Here is a 21,380-nt window from a genome sequence, read left to right as displayed (position 1 = left end):
CCTCTCCTCACCAACTTGTCAGCGGTCCATAGGCCACTTACAGTGGTATTTGCCCTCTGAAGGGATTACTTTGTGGCATTGCGTCAAACCCAGCCGTAATCCCTTCCTCCACGGGTAGCTTTGAGCAAGGGCTTCCGCTCATGACGCCTCTGTCACCCAGATTCCCACTGGGATGAACCGGGGAAAGGGGCATCAGGGGGCACCCACACACCGAGCTCCCCACCACGTCTAAGCTCAGTGCAGACTCTCTCCTTCCAGGCCGAGGGCTGGGTGGGGGGAGCCTTCCCAGAATGCACCGCTGCACAGCCAGCCTCGCGGCTTTCCAGAGGCATCTTCTCTGGGCGCAGGAGAGAGGCGAGGAGGGCGAAGGCTTGAGAGCAGGTGAGATGTCCCCGCAGGGGCCACCCACAGCCCCTCCCACCCGTATTTGTGCAGGTCGGGTCCACGTCAGGGCTGGAGCTTCCCATGTCTCACATCCGAGCAGGCCAAGGTTGGGTCCATGTTCCCTAGAGGCCCAGAAGTCTTTGGGGCCCACACTGGCCAGGCAGGTTTCTGCCCCGGCCCGCACAGGCCAAGGCAAGATTCCTGTCCTCATAAAGGCCCAGGTGACCTTGGGCCCATGATGGCCAGGCAGATTCCTGACCCCGCACAAGCCAGCGTTGTGTCCCTATTCCTTACAGGCCCGGGAATTCTTGGGCCCACGCACACCACACCGGGTCTCCGTCCCCTAGGCCCTGTGTCCATGTTGGCCAAGCAGGGTCCCTATTCCCTCCACAGAAACTGTGCCCCTGGCCTCTCACAAGCTAAATCATGTCCCCCAATACATATACTCTAAGACTAAAAGTCTTTGTAGCTGCGCAGGTGGACCTGGGATTCAGTCCCAAGCCCCAAATAGGGGTAGGGACAGTATAGACACCTCTTCCCTGTAGCCACTGCACACACAGCCTTGTAAAAAGTCCATTAGAGACATCTCAGGCCACAGTGCCTGGAGGTTTGCGTTCTTACCTGCACCTACCTTAGTTTTTGTGATGTAAAATGTTACTGAGCTGTGTCTTCATCTAGGTTAATAGATCTAACCCAGATTTTTTCCGAGTGCTAAGGTAGGGAATTTAGCAGGAAGCCTTGGAGACTGACTGAGGTGGACTGAATTTATACTTGGCTTTACATGCCACCAATGGCCTTGTATTCCCAGCCCCAAAGCCTCTTCCCGGGAACTCTGATTTCTTCACTTCATATTCTCCCTATGCCACAGCCCCACACACTACACTACCCCCCCCCCCCTTCATTTAACATGTATCAAGACCCAGTATGTTCCTTGTATATACTGCAATTCTAGGTGCTGGGACCCTTGAGATGAGGGAGACACCCACCCTTTTGTTCCTAATCCCAGGGCGGAGGCCTAAATCATTCCGACACTTGCTGTTTACCCAATGATTTCTTTCATCTCTTCAGAAATTGACTTCAGGATGAGATGTATGGCTCAGTGATAGGCCTTGGATACAATCCCCAGGGCCCCATCCTCTCTGCCCCCAAAGAGAAAGAAAGCAAAATGTTCTAAACTGAACTGGAACCAGTGAGGAAAAGTCTAGGTGGCTTATAGAATTGTAAAAATAGTAAATTAATCCCCTATAAATCACCCCTCATCAACAGTGACTAAGAAAATTAACTTAGTAGGTTTAAACCCTTTTAAAAAAAATTGAAGTATCCAGAATTAAGTCATTTGTTTATACCAGGTAAGTATATTGCATGCACAGAAAGTGCCTTTACAGTAGCAATGCTCCCCATTGTTTACATGATTGAAACTGAGGTAGGGTTAAGTGGGGTTTTGTCTCCAGCTAACTCCGTGCTTTACACTGACTTCTCATAGCATTGGCATGCATGGTCTTGGTTATCTGACCCATTACGATCAGTGCAGACCATTTCTGGCGTGTAAGGAATGGCAGAGCTGCTTGAATGTGTGAGTCACTGTGCTGGTTGGCAACTCCAGAAGCTGTAAGGCATCTTTGTTACCGTGAAAGTATGCATGGCCTACACACTGCCTCTTTTGTTGCCATGTGTGGCCCATACAGCTCTCTTTGCTCCGTTTTGGCTCCCTTGAAACCTAGTAAAGACATCCAGTACTCCAAGAATTTTGCTTTCCAGTTATTACTTTCACCCGAAGCTTTCAGGCTAAAAGTGTTTCATTAGTGACAGTCTAGTTTTTTGTTTGTTTGGTTTGGTTTGATGCTACGGATTGAACTTGGGGGTCCTGCACATGGTCAGCAGGAACTCTACGACTCCCTTCTGCCTACCACTCCCATCTGCTCCCCTTCATTTCAGTTCGTTGTTTTGTTTCATTGTATTTTTGAAACAAAGCCTCGCTAGGTAACCCAGGCTGCCCTTGAACTTAAGAGACAATGTCCTAGAAGAAATGGTAGGGTCTTAGATAATGGGAGATGGTTCCAGATCAAAGTGATAACTGCCCCTGAATCAACTAAAAGGAAGATTAGTATTGGCATCTCATATGGAATAAGGTGGGAATCACATCAAGTGGTAAGAAGTAAGCAATCCTAGAAGTTTAGATTTAATGCAACTGGCATAGAGAGTCAGTAACTTTGGGGCTGGAAAATAATTCAGTGATAGAGCATTTTCCAGCATGTGCATGGCCCTCGGTTCTCACCACAGCACTAGATAGATAGATAGATAGATAGATAGATAGATAGATAGATAGATAGATAGACAGACAGATAGATATAGAGAGATAGATGATAGATAGATATAGGTAATAGATACATAGATGATAGGTAGATAGATAGATGATAGATGGATAGATGAATGGATATAGAGAGATATAGGCAATAGATAGTAGATGATAGATTGATGGATAGATAGATATAGATTGCTAGATAGATTATAGGTAGGTAGGTAGATAGATAGATAGATAGATAGATAGATAGATGCATGCCTAACTTCTGCAGCAGGAAGCAGTTTGCTAGGAGCTGTCTTCTGAGTGTGGGCAGCTTTAGAAGGGAACAGCCTTTGTGTGTTGGAATCTATCTCAGCACCACTTCCAGTCACCTTAGAATGTGCAGGTCACCATGAATGTTTTAAAAGCTAAAACACACCTGACGAGGGAAAATGTTTGAATTAGATTTCTCCCTAATAATAGTCTGGAGATTATCAAAGAGTGACAACAGCCACTGTCCTCAAGCTGGATCTGAAGTTCTCTAATGACCTCTGGCATAACCACAGCCTTCGTCAGAAGTCAACAGATAAAGGTGCCATGTTCTTGGGAATAGGTCCTGGATGACTCGAATTAAGACACTCGATCTAATCTGTGTTTTCTGTAGGGCTCTCCATGGTTTTTGTTTGTTTGTTTTTTCTCAGAGAATCCATAGGCTGGAGAGAGGTATCCATTCTTAGGGATCTCTGGTTTTCTGGTTTCTCAAGCAGGTTTTTTTTTTTTTTTTTTTTTTTTTTTTTAATGTGTATGTGTGTGGTATGTAGGTGGCATAATAGGACACAGGATAGGAAATAGCGTCGGAAGGAGGAGGAAACAGATAATATCTCCTCAAGGTCAAGGCCATTGTGTTGATCTCTGTATTCCAAGCCTTTTGTAGACTGTGCTGGGTAAAAATGGGTCAGTAAATACAATGTGTTTTGTTTCCTCATCTAGTTCATGCATGACATGGCACTGAGTATCCAAAAATATTTATTCGAGCTCTAATCCCTGCTTATCACCTATTTCTCCTACTGGCTAGTGTTTATGCAACTCTCATGAGTCCAGCCAAAACACAAGGAACATTTCCTTGGATACTCCAGCACAAGTCATGGAGATGGACCACAGATGCTTGCCCTCACCAATTCCATCTAGGAACTGAGACCTGGAATTGGCTATTTGAGAAGGTGAAACTTTATCTGCCCTCTTCCATCTGTTTCTTGATTCTATATTATATAGTCCCAGTTCCTCATTTAAAATCCATGGCTCGTACTTTCATGCTTTTCACGTGGGACTTGAAGGTAGCAAATGTTGGAGAGTCCATCTTCTCAGCGGTGTTGGAACAGAAAAATATATGCACTCCACAAATACACATGGCCATTTCTTCCACACCTCTCTGTAAAAGTCTTGTGGATGCTTTTGCTTATCTATGGAAACGTGTGTCTGTCTGGTTTGGTAGTCATACTCTATTTTTATTCTTGAGATCTGTAGCTCCTTCAAAACAGACAATGTGTCTGGCACATAGTATGAACCTAATAACTATTAGCCAAGGGAATTAGCTAGTGAATATGACATTCAGAGACCAGAAGTGGTTGCAACACCAAGATTTTGTACAGTTGTTACACTCAAGATTTAATTGGATAAACTAATTCTAGATGCACAAACTAAGACCTGTTACAAAATAACATAAGAATAAAAGCCTATAAATTAAACATACCAATCATCAATGATAGCTATAATCACAGCTTCCATTCATACAGTACCATTTAGAAGCTTATTTTATATAGGCTGACTAATGTTTTACAGCACTAATGATATTGCTGTTGATACTGTTTTCCAGCTGAGAAACGGGAAAGTCTGTCTGATGGACTAAGCAATTTATCTTTAGTCACACAATTAATACAAATAAGACCCTTTATTATTTGTATCAAGTGGACCTTAGCAGACAAAATTTTCTAGAGGAACCAAGTCAAACCGTGTCTTCTTCAGTCATGATGGCCAAGGGCTGTACATACAAGTGACTATGACCAGCTGGCCAAACACTGGCCTTTAAGAGACAGCCTTATTCACAAGCTGTATATGTGAACTTGTGGTCTGGCTTGCATATAACATCAGAGACAGTGTTGCCAGAGTGATGCCAAGAATGATTTTTCTCAAGTCCTCAGTATGTGACAGACTTAATTCTTGAAGGAGAAAATCTCCCCACCTCTTAACAAACCCACAGCAGAACTGGCCGCCTTCATGATGTGCAATGATCTCTTCAAGTTTTGACAAAGCAAATCCCTATTGTGGTAGAGAGGAAGGGTGCCATGGGAGGTATCCAGACAAAGAAGCTACTCTGTTGACATTGCACTCTAAAGCTGCCGGAAATAATTCTAATTACCGCCCCGGCCCCCGCCCCCCCCCCTCGCCCCCAGAATTCAGCAGTAGGCAGGCCATCCAAAGATCCCAGCCCTCCTAGAGCTTACACGGCAGTGAACAGATAAACTGGGAAGAGGGTGAGTTAGATGGGGAGAGGTAGCTTAGGGGAGAATGGTGCAGGATGGTGGATGCTGAGGGACGGGGAGGGCGTCCTAGGAGGATGAGTGTGTAAGAACCTTCTCCCCTGAGACGCGTGACTGTAGCTAGTCTCTTTCTCAAAGAGGGGCCTCAAAGTGCGAATATATATATATATATTCACACAGCACTAATGATATTGCTATATATACACACACACACACACACACACACATGCGCGTGCATGTGTGTGTGTGTGTGTGTGTTTGCTTGTGGGCCCTCCACCACCAGGCCAGGGTAAGTGCAGAAACTCGGTACAGTGGAAAGAGAAAGACACAATTCAGGTCTTAAAATCCTGTAATCCATTGAAGGATTTATATGAGTCATAATGGGAGAGGTGACTGGTTCGTGTCAATATGATGTAGCCTTTCTGTTCTTTCAGCACAGATGTTGATCCAGGGGTTTAAGTGTCCTTAGGAAATCCTATGGTCAGATGAGATGATTCAGTGGGGAAAGGTGCTTGCCAGCAGTCTTGATGTCCTGAGTTTATCCCTGGAACCCACGCAGTAGAAAAAAAAGAACTGACTTGTGCAAGTTGTCTCCTGATTTTCACACATTCACCACAGCACAAAGACACACACACACACACACACACACACACACACACACACTAAATGTAAAAACATTTTTAATACATGGTAGGAATATTCATTTCATTACGTCTTGCAGGAGCCGCACACACATGTGCGCGGCAGGATACAGGGGCTCTTGTCATTTTGATTTAGAGTCTTGTCTATGCACAAACCTTAGCATTTGAAAAGTGTGGAAACACGACAAGAGTAAACATTCTATGAAACACAGTTGGTTGACGGTGACAGCTCAGAACATGTGCCCAGGTAGATTAAGAACACGGTGAAAGCTGCCTCCTCCATTGAGTGGCGTGGCAGGGAAACAAGGGTCCCTTCTACCTTGCTTGGCTCTTCTGGGTTCAAAGCATCACCCGCTGCAGCAGCAGCGTAGCAGTCCCGCCAGTCTGCTTTCTCCTGCGCTCACTCTGTTGCTCTGGGCTCCTGTGCAGAGCCTTTGGGGGCCTTGCTTGTCCTCTTGCTGCTGGATCCCAGAGTCCGGCTCCTTGCATCCTGCTCTTCTGAGGTCACGAGCGGCCCTCCAGAACCTTAACTGGGTTTGGCTCTAGTTTGCCTAGGTCATTTCCTACTTCATTATGTAAATGGACGAGGTAGATCCTCTGCACACTAATAACTAAGTTGACATTTGACCTTTGCTTGTTCTCTGTGTAAGAACTAGGCAGTTTTGTCATGTCTCCTGAGTAAAACTGATCCACTCAAACCCTGCTTCATTGTCTATATTTCATTTGTCTGATAGCTACTCCCTGAAGTGCTCTCTGAAATCATTCATAGTCTTCTTGACTTCATGCCTTAATATCTATGACTGAAAATTCAAAACAGAACCTGGATTTAATGGTTCCATTCACTCTTAAAGTTCACTCATAAAGTGAGAGAGTTGAGTATAACTTAAGCCATGGAACCCCCATGGGCACCTTGTTCTGTCTGTCTGTCATTCCTTGGGGATTCTCTCGTCTATTAACAGTGCACTAACTGTTAAATACACTGTAGTAGGGCACAAGTGAGAAGTTAGATAAAGAAAGGAATTCGCCTGAGATATGTTTACAGGCTCCTGTTCCTGTCCTCCCCACCCCCACCCGCCGCCGCCCCCAGGGCCCTGGGGTCATCTTCCAAGAGGAGCTGCCTAGCAAAGGATACTGACACATAGATATTTGGCTCTAGAGAGGTCACAGGTGACAAAACCTCACAGTCCTCTTGTCCCCTCCCTTTAGCATAGAGCAGGAAATATGTTCCTGAAGAATGGGGACTGGGCCTTGACAGTGACTCAAAAGAGGCTGGAGTCGGTGCTGGGGCTGGGACTCTGCTAGACTATGTACTTAGCATATACAAGTTCCTGGGTTCAATCCCCGGTACCACCCCCAAAGATAATAGCACTAATAAGATTCTTTTCATTATATCAGATGCATTGAAGTATGTGCAATAGCTCCTGTTTGATGTGAACATTACATTTCATTAGGAGATAATATGAATTTTATTATAGAAGGGACAAAAGAAGATGTGATTCTGTTCTGGCTAGTTGAACTGGGGGAAGGATCCAGAATAATATTTAGGGAAATTGTCTTCCCCCAGATATCCCTGACTTGCAATGAGTGTGAGTGAGACCTGGGTTGTTTGACCAGCTGGGCACTGTGCTCCCCAGGAATAGAGGAGCAGGAAGGGCTGGCCCTTGAGCTCCCTGGAAGCAGAAGTGGAAGCAGTTAAGCTGGCAGCTGGTTGGAAATGCAGGTGTATGCACAGCAGGACTGCTGGCCAAGGGAGCTTGAGAGCAGCCAGAGCAAAGGGCAGAGGGGCATCCTGGAGCAGGCTGCTGCTCCTGATCCTCTAGGGGGAAGGTCAAGGCTTCTCAGCAAGAGAGAGGAATGAGAACAAATCCTTGAATTAGGAAAGGGAGCAAGAGAGCCATGGGAAGTCGGACTAGATCTGGAAAGGCATCCCAGAGAGCCAGGGAAGGCCACAGCAGTCTCCTGAGACCATCTACCCTTCTAGTGACCTGGAGTTCAGCCCTCCTAGCTAAAGATGTTTGTTTGCTTTGGTTTTGTAATGCAGGGGCTCACTTTGTAGCGCAGGCTGGCCTGGAACTTACTATGTAGCTCCGGCTGGCCTTGAATGTAGTTGATCTCCACGCCCTTGGTATGCTTCAATTAGAGACATAAACCAAACCTGCTCCTAACGATGTGCTAAATTCACTAACTTTTTAATAGAAAGCAGTCTGCAAAAAGACAGTCGAGGGAGAATGAGTGAGCAAACGCTGAATGGCAGGGCTTTCTCAGTCCTCTTTCTGTGAACTAAATCCGAAGTAAAATTCAAGCATGGTGGTTTCTGTTGGCTTGAAACTGCCACCTCCTTTTCTCCACTTCTGGACTTTTGAAGTTTTTCTGTCATCCAGCAGCTGACAGAAAACACGAAAGGCTTTTCATTTGTTGGCAGCTGGTGAGGCGCTCTTGGGATCCGCTGGCAGAAACGCCAAGGATGCCGGCTTTGGCTAACCAGGATACATGAATCAACTTGTTGGAGCTTTCTTCCCGTCAAAGCACCTTTAACTAGCCCAAGCCCAGAGCTAGCTCATCTTCCGCAAGAGAAAGTGGAGCTGCCCCCACAGTCCACCTCCTCAAATCCCAGTCACGTGTACACATTCCCTTTGGAAACGGAAGCAGAGGGTGGTCCTGTCTTCATCTTTCTTTGTGGCCATTGCTCTTTGAGACCAAAACAAAAACAAGGTGAATTGCATCTGACTAAGATGCTCTAAAAAGAAAACATTGCCAGACTGTTTTGTTGATCTCTTTATTTTGGTTGCTAGAATTTTTTCTTTAAATAGGTTTTGCCCCCATCATTGGGAAACAAGCCGAGGAACCACATTCTGTGTCTAAGGCTCCTTCACCTAAGAGTCTGATGGTGCAAGAGGAGTGTTAGTGGTGATGCTTTAGTTACCCAAAAGCCTGCTGGGATTTGCAGCTGCTAGAGTGTGCTGTAGTTGTCAAACCAGCTCAGAGCAGAGTGCAACAGTGTTTCGAGCTTCCCTGTGGCCGGCCACCCAAGCCCTTTCCTTCAGTGCACCCAGCAAAACCACCTTGCTCGAGGCCGACCAGTGCCTGTGTACACCAAAGGCAGCGGCGATGAGGCAACCCACGCGTTTGTAATTCAGTGTCTGATCGGACTCCAGTTTTCCCTTCTCCCAGTGGTGGAACAGGAAGCGACGTCCCATCTGGAAGAACCTGAAGGTGCTATCCAGTAGCTTTGCCTCACGTGACTAACTGCTCTCAGTCAGAAATCTTGACTTGCAACTTTCGAGGGTGGGTCTCTGCAAGAATTTCAGGGCTTACGTACAGATGGGGTGTGTTGCTCTCTGATGAGAACAGAGCTGGCTGGAAGGGGAAGCCTCTCTGGTTGCTCCTCATAGGCGAGGAACATCTTCTTCAGCCTGACACCTTGGGAAGGTAGGCGTCAGCTCTGTGATGTTATTGGGGGAGCTTCCATACAAAGGTCTCTTGACTCGGTGTGGGTATGTGGTTCTAGGGTGTGTGTGTGTGGTTGAGGGGTAGGGAGGGGAGAGAGGAAGAATGAAAATACCTGTTTTTGCCGGGATGTTGTGGGAGAGGTTCAGGAAGGGTGGGGAGCCTCCTGCCTGCAGCCTGACTTCAGCAGTCTTGGCGGACGAGAGGAGACTTGGAGTCGGGACCCGTGCCCCTGGCTCTCTCGCTTTGCTGAAGGCTGAGCTGCCGCTGACCCATGAAAGGGATGGGAGAGTGGCTTAGACACTGCCCTCACACACGCTGGGCTTTGATATTAGGAAAACCTGACTCAAGACTGGGTGGCCTGTCAATCCATTTCAAACCCTGTCCCAGGGCCTTCGCTCAGAGCAGGCAGGATTGCTCACCTCAGGGACAAACTTGTCCAAGTTAGTCCTATCTCTAGGGATGTAAGACTCCTTGTCAGGCCCCAAAGAAATTAGCTGGTTGATTAAAGCAGCTAGCTTCATGCAACAAAACAAAACAACTTTATTTTTCCTAAATTAAACAGTCTTAGGAAAGAAGTTCTTGTAAAAAAAAATTATAATTTTCTGGAAAATCTTTATACAGCTCTAGGGAAAGAAACCTTTGGGACTCCCTAGGTGATGAATATTAATTTATTCATTAACCATTGGTGTTCAATGTCTCCTTTCTTTCTCTCTCTCTTTTTTTTTTTTCTTCGAGACAGGGTTTCTCTGTGCAGTTTTGTGCCTTTCCTGTATCTCTCTCTCTGTAGCCCAGGCTGGCCTCGAACTTACAGAGATCCATCCGCCTGCCTCTGCCTCCCGAGTGCTGGGATTAAAGGCATGCGCCGCCGCCACCCGGCTCACCCCTTCCTCGTTGTGTGTGTATCTCTGTCCCTCTGTCTGTCTGTCTGTCTTGCTGGAGAAGGAACCCAGGCCCTTTTGTAAGCTGAGTAAATGATCTACCACTGAGCTACATCCCTAATCTTGTATGTGGTTTCTCTACCGTGCCTGAAAGTCCAAACTTTTAACTTTCTTACTTTTCATCCTCCTGTAAGCCTTTTTTTTAAAATCCTCAAGAGGGGAATTTCAATTATAATTTCATCCATAGGATTGTTGGTCAAAAGAAAAATACTTTAAGGCGATAATAGGCACATGTATGGGTAATAACTATACAAATTATTTCTAAAATAATCAAATTGATTAACATGATTTTGAAGATAATTCTTGGTAATGTCTAGATTTATTATTGATAATTTATTAGTTCTAAACATTGGTTAGTTGTGTTGGCTACAATCTCTATTTGTTATTCAGTCCTTGCTGTATGTATATGTATTTTCTCATTTAATTCAAGGAGATGGAGTTTATAGTCTATGCACCTTCCACAAGAGAAAGTTTAGCTTCAGTGTGTTAGACTGGTATAACTCATGAGAAAGACAAAGCTTTTGTGGCCTTTTACATACCCAAATGCAGAATTTTTCATTTCCTATTCCATTAGCCTTCCAGTGTCCTTAATGTAGAGAGGTATTTCCAAAGCCATTGGTAACATTTAAACCTTCCAACTTGGAATCATTAAAAAAGAAAACAACAACAACACCACCACCACCAACAACAACAAAAACCCTTTTAAGTTAGCATGAAAAGTCCAAGTTTTCCTTGTGGTGTTTTATGAGAACTTAATTCTGGTTGGCTCCCCTCTAGCCCTGCACTGTCCTATTCTGTCCTCAGTAAGCCCACCATCCCCTTTCACGTTCATGTGCTCTGTTGTCCCTCCTCCACCGTTAGTCTTTTTCCTGTGACCCCTCCACACCCAGCCCCACATAAATACCCCTATGGAAATAAAAACTGAAGCTAGGCTGTGCATCTGTGGAAACGTGCAGTATTTGTCTCTCTGAGTCCGGCTCACCTTACTTAATGTAATATTATCTGTTGTCTGTGCATTTATTTTCTTTTTTATGATGTATTTTATTTCTAATTATGTTCATGTGCATACATCTGTATGAAGGTATGTACACATAAGTGTAGATACCCACAGAGGCCAGAAGTTGGTGTTGGATTGCCTAGAGATGAAGTCCTAGGTGGTTGTGATCCACCTGACATGGATGCTGGGAAATAAACTTGGCTCCTGTGCAACAGCAGTCTGTGCTCTTAACCATGCAGCATCTTTCTAGCTCCTCCTGTGAATTCTGTAATTTTATTTTTCTTTACAGATGAAGAAAATTCTGCTGTTTATAGGTATCATTATCTCTTCATATGTTGGTGGAATCTAGGCTGGTTCCATTTCCTGGCTATTATGGATAGAACAATAATGAACAAGGATGTACGAGTGTCTCTGTGGCTGGATATAGCATTCTTCCAGTGTATGCCCAGGAGTAGGGTAGCTGGGTCATATGGTAGTTTTAATTTTAGCTTTTTGAGAACCCTCCACTCTGAGTTCCATAGTGGCCGTACCAGTTTACACTCCTACCAAGAGTCAGTGTTTCTCTTCCCCACATGCTCAGTATCTGTTGTCTGTTTTCCCATTGAGAACTATTCTGGCTTGGGTAAGAGGGAATCTCAAAGTGGTTTTAATTTTCGTTTCTCTGATGGATAAGGATTAAGATTACTTTTAGGAAATATGTATTGGCCATTTGTATTTCTTTAAAGAACTGTATGCTTAATTCTGCAGCCCACTTATCAATTAGCACATTTTTGTGGTATTTGATTTTTGCAGTTCTTTATATATTCTAGACATTAACCCTGCCAGAAATATAGCTTGCAAAGATTTTCTCCCATTCTTTAGACTGTTCATTCTACCAATATTTTCTTGCTGTGAAGAAACTTTCAATTCTATATAATCCCATTTGTCAATTATTGGAGATATTGGAGTCTTAAAACAAAACATTCCAATTTGGTAGCTTATTTTTTTTTTTAAAAAAAAAAAGCTTAAACATCAACCTATAGTTTTTATAGATTAGGGTGAAGGTGTGGTGTGCTTGACAGAGTGTAGACAAGAAAGATTTGAATGTGAGTCACTGTTTCCTGCTAACTATGACTTAGCCAGGACAGTAAAATTCTTCAAACCTTGATTCCCTTATCTGTAGCATACTATTTTAATGCCTGTTGTGTGAGGTTGGGTGTTAGGATGGAAAGAAAGGCAGATGTTAGGTGCCATCCACATGGCAGTTGTGGCTCTTGCTAAATAGAACTTAATTCTCCATTTTGTGATTATTGGTGAATGCTTTCCATGTGCTCTAGGCTCAAGACCATCAATACTGCAGGGGTGGACAAACCCTGCCCTCGTGGACCTGACTGTCCAGGCAGCCTGCTTTTTGGTAGGATAGGGACTTTTTGAATGTCACTTTTTGTGATTACTGAAATTATTTTTTTGTGGAACTGATGCATCCTTGAAACTGCCTCAAAGAAAAGTAGTGAATAAGTGAAAGGTGTATGCTAAAACATCCCCACAGTATAATAAACCCAGTGAAGAGCAGGCATAGAAGGTATTTCTTTCCTAAAAGTCAGCTTGTTGTGTTCATTATTGCAAAATGACAGATCGGGGAGCTATATTTTTATACACCTATCTGACGCACATACCGATTTCAGATGCAAGTTTTCTTGGGTCCCAAAGCCATTGCAGAGGTACCACTAGAAGCTGGCAGACACATGGCAAAAAGGTACCAGCAGCTCCCTCACACCAGTCTTAGGATTCCCAGGAATTGTTCAGTGTAACTGAGGAGGCAATGAGAAGAGACCAACCCACAAATTTATGAGAACAGATAGACTGTAGACAAGAGTGATGGAGGCACTCACAGCAAGATGGCTGGATTCAATTGATTTGGGTTTATCAGTTTGCATAAAGAACAGTAGTTTGGAGCCAGCAAGATAGAGTGAAGGTACCTGCCGCAATCGTTTGACCATTTGAGTTTGCCCCATGGTAGAAGGAGAGGTGCGACTCCCCCAACAGATGCACCGGGGTGTGTTTGAGAGTTTGTAACACACATACACACACACACACACACACACACACACACACACACACACACACACTTCCTGAGATGGATTCACCATGTATCTAAGGTTGGCCTTGACCTCACTATGGAGCCCAGGCCTGGTATTTAATCCTCCTGCCTCAGCCTGCTGAGTTCTATGAATTGGAACAAACAAACAAATAAATACTGCTACCACCAGCTAAGATTTTTTTAAACCAAAATCCTCACATTTTTCTGCTTCATATTGGTATATACAAACCAAACTTTTGTGTCTCTGTACAATTAGAAAAGGAACCCCAACGATATGTACATTTCTTGTTGATGGGAAGAATATAAAATTTACAGGCAGGGCTGCTTAGGTTATTTGAAATAGATCAACTATTACACTAAGGGACTTGAGACAATTATTTACCATATCCATATTCTAAAATGAAGTACTTTATGAGAAAACTCTTGTGATAAACCATTGATTTCTCCACGGTGTGCTTGTCTGCTGGAACAAGGCCATTTGTCTTATTTTGGTTCCTTTGTCAGGCATATTTTATCAGACAGTCAATGAATACTTGTTGATTATATTGAGCCCGACACAGGCTAGCAGTAAACTAATCATTTCAAGATTTAAGCAGAAAAATTCTCAGAGCAGTTTTTTTCTCAATAATGAAGATTACTCAAGTTTGATATCTAAATTGGCTTCAATTTCTTCTCTTCAAAGTCTGTTTTCTTGTCTGACCTGGGAATAAAACTATAAAAACATAAAATATGCTGATGCAAAGAAAACTTAAATTATGCTCATCTGTAATGTTGTACACGTTACAGGACCCTTGCCATGTTCTACTTTGGGTCAAAGTTACAGGGTCTCCTAATGAGCTCCTCCTGTTCCATTAACTCCAACTGCCTTTACCTGGATCATTTCCAGGAACAATCTGCTTGAAGTGGAATTCTAGTCTGTGAACTGTGTGGGAACAAAACAGCATAGCTCCCCGAATCGATGACTGAAAAATAGCAGGCAAATGTTGGTCTCACAGACTAGACTATTGCTGCCACTTGTAAATGTTTTTAACTATTATTGATAGTAAGAAGTACTTTTCAGGCAGGTGGTACTTTAGTTACTATCCAGCCCACTGCCCTACACACACGCACGCACGCACGCACTTTCCTGAAATAGTATCATAAAGAGACACTTGATACTTACTGATCTTAACTTTTATATTCCTTCCCACCTTATAAAGTTGCTCAACATGGAAATGGTTCTCAACATGAGATATGAATGAGAAATCTACTAGGGACTTTTAAAGGAGGGTGTGGCATGTCAGTAGAGTGGACTGGGGATTTTAGGGACATCTGTGGATACTGGTATTTGTCATCAATGATCTCAGTACCACAGGAAATTGGGAGCTGTTTGGATATCCATGTGGAAAGAAAAATGGTTGCCCTAAAATGTGTACAGATCTATATATTGATTTAGACGTAGCAGACAAAACAGAATAACCTCCAGACCTATATGGGTCTACCAATATGGCTGGCCCAATAAAGAAGATCATGCTGAAATGTAAAAAGCACAAAGTAGATTTTATAAACTCACTGTAGAGAAAGACATGGGACTGGCAAGATGGCTCAGTGATAAAAATACTTTCTGAACAGTCCGGTCCCTGGAACCCATGGGGGAAGAAGAGAACCAGTTCCTGAGCATTGCCTTCTGACCTCCACAAACATATCACAGAATGATCACACACACACATCCTACATACCCGTATTAGTAATAAAATAAATAATAATAAATGGATAAAAGTATGAAGTATCTCATTGATAATTTTATACTGATTGCTCATTGAAATGAGCAATTTTTAAGTATTGGGTTATATAAATGTTAAAATAAATTTCAGTTTATTTTTATTTTTAAAAGATAGGTACTAGAAAATTTAAAACTGTATGTGACCTCCATTTTTATTATCTGCCGAGCAGCATTGTTCTGGATGACAAAAGTAGACTATGTTTATGACCTTGGCATGGGCCTTGGTTTCTTAAATAAGATACAGAATTACATGGTGAAAAAAAATCTGTGGATCGTACTGTATTAGAATGGAGAAGTTCAGACTCTTGAAGCATACCATTGAGAGGAAAAACCAAGCTGCAGAGGGAAAGGAGACATGTGCCTTACATATCCTAATGAACTCATGTCCAAGACATGCAATCAAGTCAAAACCATTTGATTGTCCTCAGTCAGCACACAAACTAATAGACTGCGTTATGACAGCTTCAGTCACACTTGTTCATGCTGACAACCCCTTAGACACATCAATTCTGAAAGGTTAACACAACAGAAAAACGAGCAAGAGATTTAAGCAGGTGCATCACAGACATGCAGCCACATGGCTGAGAACCCCAAGTGTCCTTGGTGTTGTCAACTATCAGGGACTGAAAATGAAGACCACAATGCTGTACTTCTGTACACCCACCAAAAGTCCCACAGAGTGCTGGCAGAACTCTGAGACACTCTAGTGGCAGTACATTTGACACTTTTGGATACATTTCTTTGTTTAGACATACCTACTGGACCTGAATATGTGAATGATTTATACTCTGGCAGTTCTTCGTCTAGGGCATAATGTCCTATGAGCATGTCTACATTCAAGAATATTTATAGCTATTGGCATTAATTGTTATAGCCCTAGACTCAGAACAGCCCAAATATGCACCAACAATAGTGTGGGAAAAGTTTACACTAAAGTCACATAGTGAAATCGTAAACATGAGGGGAAATGGGCCAACTGTTGCATGTGGTAACATGGATACATCTCAGTCCTCACAGTTGAGATAAGGATTCAGTATGGTTCTGTTGTTAGCAAGTTCAACAGAAGCAACATTAACCTGTGGTGCTGGGAGTTGGGATGGGATAAAGGAGGAGGAGGATGGGGTAGTGTGGGACAGGGACACAGAGGGAACTACAGGATGTTGGCAACACTGCCATCTCAGATTGCTTCACAACAGTTGTGTTGCTGATGCTGGGACTACACAGTCAGAAACCCCGATCTAATGGTCTAGATTAGGGAAAAGCATAGTTCTAAAACGTCTGCCAGCATTTCATACGTACAGCCGAGGCTGAGAAGCAGTCTTTGAAAGCCCACCACTGTGAGCAAACTCTCACTGTTCTACCTGGGTGTGCAGGACCCAGTTGCTCAAGTTCTCCTGACTATGAAGACATAGTCCACAGTGAGAAATTCTGCAGTAGGGATCCACGGTGTTTAATGCCTTGGAAAACTGCAGATCCTGAGTCAGCAGGTCAGCTTAGGAAAGCGTGTCTGCCCTATTTAAGGCTTGTCACTCAGATGACTGTTGCCAGATCTGATTTTTGAAATAAACCTGCAGTTCTGGGTTTCTGTTTTAAATGTTGGCTCATATCAAGTTCTACCATCAGTTTGGAACTCTGACTTAAAATTTCAAAGCTAGAAGGCAACTTAGGGATATGTTTGTCTAATATAACATATTACATCTCTCTTTTTTGCTACTATGGGGTGTGAATTTAAACAGGACGTCTAACATATGCACACATACATATGCATAACACACTGCTTAAGTAGAATGCTTTCACATACCCTCAAGTTAACCATAATCATTTGCATATTTAGTTTACCTACGTTGTGTCTAGTTGGAGGTAATCTTGGGAGTCATATTTGTGGCTCCCAAGTTGATTATATTAGCATTGCTTTTCACATCCTAGGGAGGAGGGATATGTGGGCCAGGCAACTCCCTGTAATTGTCAATTGTCTCTGAGGTTCTGGAGGTTTGTGGTCTTTTCCAAAGGGGAGATGTGGGGTAGACATTTGACTACTCTGAGCCCCCCAGCTCCCCCTGCCCTCCACCCTGCACACACTACTCCATTAGAACTTCTTGTACTCGTATGGGAAGGGCTTTCCATGCTCAGGGGACTTCTGACTTTTAGTTCTTAACCTGTCAAGAAGATTGTTCAAAACCACTTTCTTCAAAAATCATGAAAAGCGGTAATAAAAACTGATCTTTTGTGCGGGGTGTGATGATACATGCCTGAATTCCAACATTCCTGAGGACAAAGCAGGAACATTGGGAGTTGCTGGCTAGGGTTGTCTACATAGTGACATGCTGACATATAATAATAATAATAATAATAATAATAATAATAATAAAACAGTAATAAAAACAAAAAAGAAAACCAAGCAAGCAAACAAAAGCAAAAGTAATATCATTTGTGCAGTGTATGCAGATATTGGTTTAATGAAAGGCAAAGTCAGGTAATGCACAGAGAGGCCATACTTTGACCCCTAGTGCCTAGATTTGAAATTTGCTCGGATTTCTAAATTTGGGTCTGTGCCCTGAGCATGTCCTTTCTACACTCTAAGCTTGATCTTCTCCTTCAAGTTGTAGGAATAATTATTGCTGGAGGGTGTGTTGCGTGAACATTGGGGAGCTGGTACCTGTGATGTGTTGGACACTAGTTATCATTTAATGAGCATCTAGTAGTCTGTGGAAAGGCAGTTTGTTATTGTTCCAGACTCTCAGCTGTAAAACTGGTTTGGATGGCATTGGAAAGCTCACTCCTGTCTTCTACTTTCTCCCCTGCCTTCTCTCCTGGGTTTATGTGAACTAGATCTCACCTCCCACTGCCCAAGGATAACTAGCCCTATGGGGCAGTAAAGAGCTCCGACAGAAGGGGCCTGAACCTCATATACTGACACTGAGCCTGCTGGTGCCCTGCCTGCTTTCTGCTAGAAGTGAGAGTCAATGGTGAGGAGAGGAGATCTGGAGAGAGGATCTGGGAGGCACTAGGAAGCTGCAAATGGAACAATGGACTCCTGATGACCTCTAGGGAACTTCCTCTGTGTGGAGGTCGTTCAGCTGGATTATCAGAAAGTCTGAGGATTGGGAGCACAGCACGGATCTTTGATGTCCAGAGTTCCTAAGAGTTCTGGAGTTGCAGACCAATTTTGGGGCCCTCTAAGCAGGCCCACCACAAAAACTATAGAGAGCGCAGGCCAGAGTGCCGTGTCAGCTTAAAGCCCTTAGCCCAGCCCAGTGCTTCTTCCTAGCTACTGTTTCCTGCTCGACACACAGTGTGTATGCTCTTCTACCTTCCTCCCCAGTCATCTCCTATGGCCACCCCTAGGCCTGGGAATATGAGATGATGTACCTTCCTGGAGGGAGACCAGAGCTGGAAAGATCTCATACAGACCCCTTCTCTGCAAAACCGACAGGAGTAATTTGTAGTTCGCTTCTGCCAACTTTATATTTGGGCAGAAAAAATTTTTCAATGATACTTAGTTTTTGTTTATTTATTTTTAATTGTGTGTGTGTGTGTGTGTGTATATGTGTGTGTGTGTGTGTGTGTGTGTGTGTGTGTTTGTACATGTGTGTGCAGGTACCCATCAAGGCCAGAAAAGAGTACTGGATGCCTTGCGGGTGGTCATGAGCTGCCTGCTGTGCATGCTGGGAATGGAATCGCAGTCCTCCCTGAGAGTGAGTGCTCTTTAACACTGGGCTGCTTCTCAAGTCCCAAGCGTTTGTTTAAAGACGCACTTTTATTTTAGTTGATTCTTTTGCATTCCAGGGATGGAACCGAGGCCCTAGCACATGCTAAGCATATGTGCTACCTATAAGCTATAGGCCTTCAGTCCAAAAATAAATTTGAAAAGAAAACCTAGGGACCTCTGGACTCAGAATCAGTATTGATGGAGGGGTAGTGAGAACACCACAATGGTGTGTTGCTCCCCTGGGGAAGAGCCTTGGTCATGTGCAGGATGTGCTGAACTGGGAATCCCATTCGTAGCAGCTGATTTTCATTAATAGACAGACCACAGAGAGATGAAACAGAAATTATATAAATGTATGTTGATAAAACTGAAAGAATTCCCTTTTTAAAATAAGTATGTACTTAGAAATTCTGGCAACCTGGAGAAACATTTATTTCTTAAGTAATAGGTTGGTTTTAAACAGAATACACAGAGGTTTTTTTTCCTTGCACCTTTGTATGCAAAGTTTCTCTAAATTTAAAGCAATAGATTTGACCTTGCCCAAGAGTACTGAGCCCAGAAACACATCAACTATGTCCCAGGCTTTTTAGATCACCCTGACATTTCTATTCTGTCCCTCCTTGCTTTATCTTCTTAAACTCTGAGCACTGCACTTTTCTCTTCCTGCAGTGGACTCTTGCACTCTTTCCAGCCATGCCTTCTTACTTGCACTTGACAGATAAATCCCAAAGGCGGGGGCCACAGATGGGGGCCAAAGGAGAGGTGAGACAGTGGCAGGCCCTCCCTTGTCAAATGAGAGAATGGCTGTCCCAGCAGGAACCCAGTGCCTTGGCCCAATGCCAGAGATTGGGGTCAGAAGAAAATCGTGTTTTTCATTTTCTAACTTTATTATGATTTAGCAGACCAAGATGAAAGCAGTTGAAACCGTGTATCTGCCCCTCTCCTCTTTTCCTGCTCCCCCCCCCCCCCCCCCCCCCGTTCACACCCACCTCATCACCTTCATCCACAGGTAACTAGAAGCTGCCATCTTGTTCCTTTCTAGGGGGCCATCACTGCAGGGACAGCAGGCTGTATAGCAGGAAGCCCTGCCTTTAAGCATTGCGTAAGCCTGTATTTTAACATATTAGAGCTGGGAATTACTCCATCAGAGCGCCTTAGTAATCCAGTCCCTGAAAGTGACTCAGCTTCCTACACAGGAAGGGATCTGACAGCAGATGCTTCTACTTCCTGCTTGGTCAAAGTGTGTCCCACGTCCTCCCTTGGGTCCTTTTCTCTTTTATAAAATGATGCATTTGGTGACACTGCTCAAGACAATTCCCGTGATATAAGAACTCTTGTCACTGACAGCATGTCACTGTCAAATTATTCAAAAAGTTGTCCTCCAGCAACACCTGCTGTGGTTGACCTAAACACAGACCTGGTTACTCCCCCAGACCAGAGATGATAGCTGGCCTTTGTGCCATTGGATGGGCTACAGTGCCATTATTGAGGATGGTTGGGAGTAAACACAATACTAACACCTACAGTTTACTGGGCACTTAGTACTCAATCAGGTGCTGTCACTGAAATAGATCTCAAGGATGCTTACATGGCAGACATTGTGCTAAGTGATTTAGACAGGTGGCCTTGTTTAGTCCTGACCCACATCTTACAAAATAGACAGGATTGCATGCATCTTACAAATGAATAATTCAAATCTTAAGAAATGTCACTTGTGTTAGGTTGTGTAGCTAAGGAGGAGGTAAAGGTGGTAAAGTTTCCCTATTCTTGTTCCCAATATGCTACTGGGCCTTGGTTCCTGTATGCCTGTCCTAACGAGTCTACTCCAGTGTGCTGCGTGGAGAGGTATCTCCGCCCCCCCCCATAAATCCACTGAATAGAATGATCGAAACTTCATTACACTGTAATATGCACTCTCTCCAGGACTTGAGCCCAGATTTTTTGCTTAACACAGCTGGTACCCATTATGTAGGCTTCCCTTACTGTAAGAAGAATGTAAAATCAGTCATCCATTCTCAGCCGGAGAGATACGGAGAATATGATAGGGGTTGGGGGTGTCCCATCATTCTCCTTGAGAGTCTTGCTAAACTTAGTGTCTAATCTTAGTATTTAACTAAACTTGCAGCTGATTCTTCCTCATATCCAGTAGGTTAGACCAGGTAACATTCATCCAGCACTTTAGTGTAGGCTCTATGAAAAAAAAGACAGTGAGTTCTCTGAGGTGGTGTGTCAAACACATTTTCATTTTTGTTGGCTTTTTTCTGCTTTTCATGTTGCCCATCAGTTACCAACTTGCCTTTTGTATGGCAGCCTTGCTGCCCAAGTCCCTTCTCTCCTAACAGGGAAGGGAAACACCCTTGAGCAGCACACAGGGATCTTTGAGGACAAGACAGTAAGTAGATCTGGAGCCTCTCAGGTTAGAAAACCGAGGCCGAGCCAGGTGACTCAGCTTTGGCCCTTTGTGAGTCATAGGCAGCAGGTTCCTATTCCCTTGCATTGCCTGACCCACTCTCTTGTGCCAGAGACTAATGACAGGATGATTGGCAAAGTAGACATGACTCACCAGGCAAGGGAGGACCTGCTGGAGAAGGACAGAGTGTG

General features: G+C 43.8%; 1 protein-coding gene across 2 annotated transcripts in view; it reads left to right on the top strand.

The window, feature by feature from the left end:
* Window positions 1–303: 303 nt before the first annotated feature.
* The window catches only part of Cers3 (ceramide synthase 3), a 98,923-nt gene continuing 77,846 nt past the window's right edge, over window positions 304–21,380 (top strand). Inside the window, exon 1 of one of the 2 annotated variants that reach the window (XM_037198802.1) lies at window positions 304–381. The gene's annotated coding sequence lies outside the window, so the exon portion shown is untranslated. Of the gene's footprint in view, window positions 382–9,126; window positions 9,273–21,380 lie in introns of those variants that run through there. The other variant, XM_028872857.2, reaches the window with a different exon arrangement.

This window comes from Peromyscus leucopus, chromosome 1, assembly GCF_004664715.2.
Source record: "Peromyscus leucopus breed LL Stock chromosome 1, UCI_PerLeu_2.1, whole genome shotgun sequence".
NCBI classification, from domain to species: Eukaryota; Metazoa; Chordata; class Mammalia; order Rodentia; family Cricetidae; genus Peromyscus; species Peromyscus leucopus.
The sequence above is the reverse complement of the archived record's forward strand: the minus strand, read 5'-3'. Positions and strand labels throughout refer to the sequence as shown.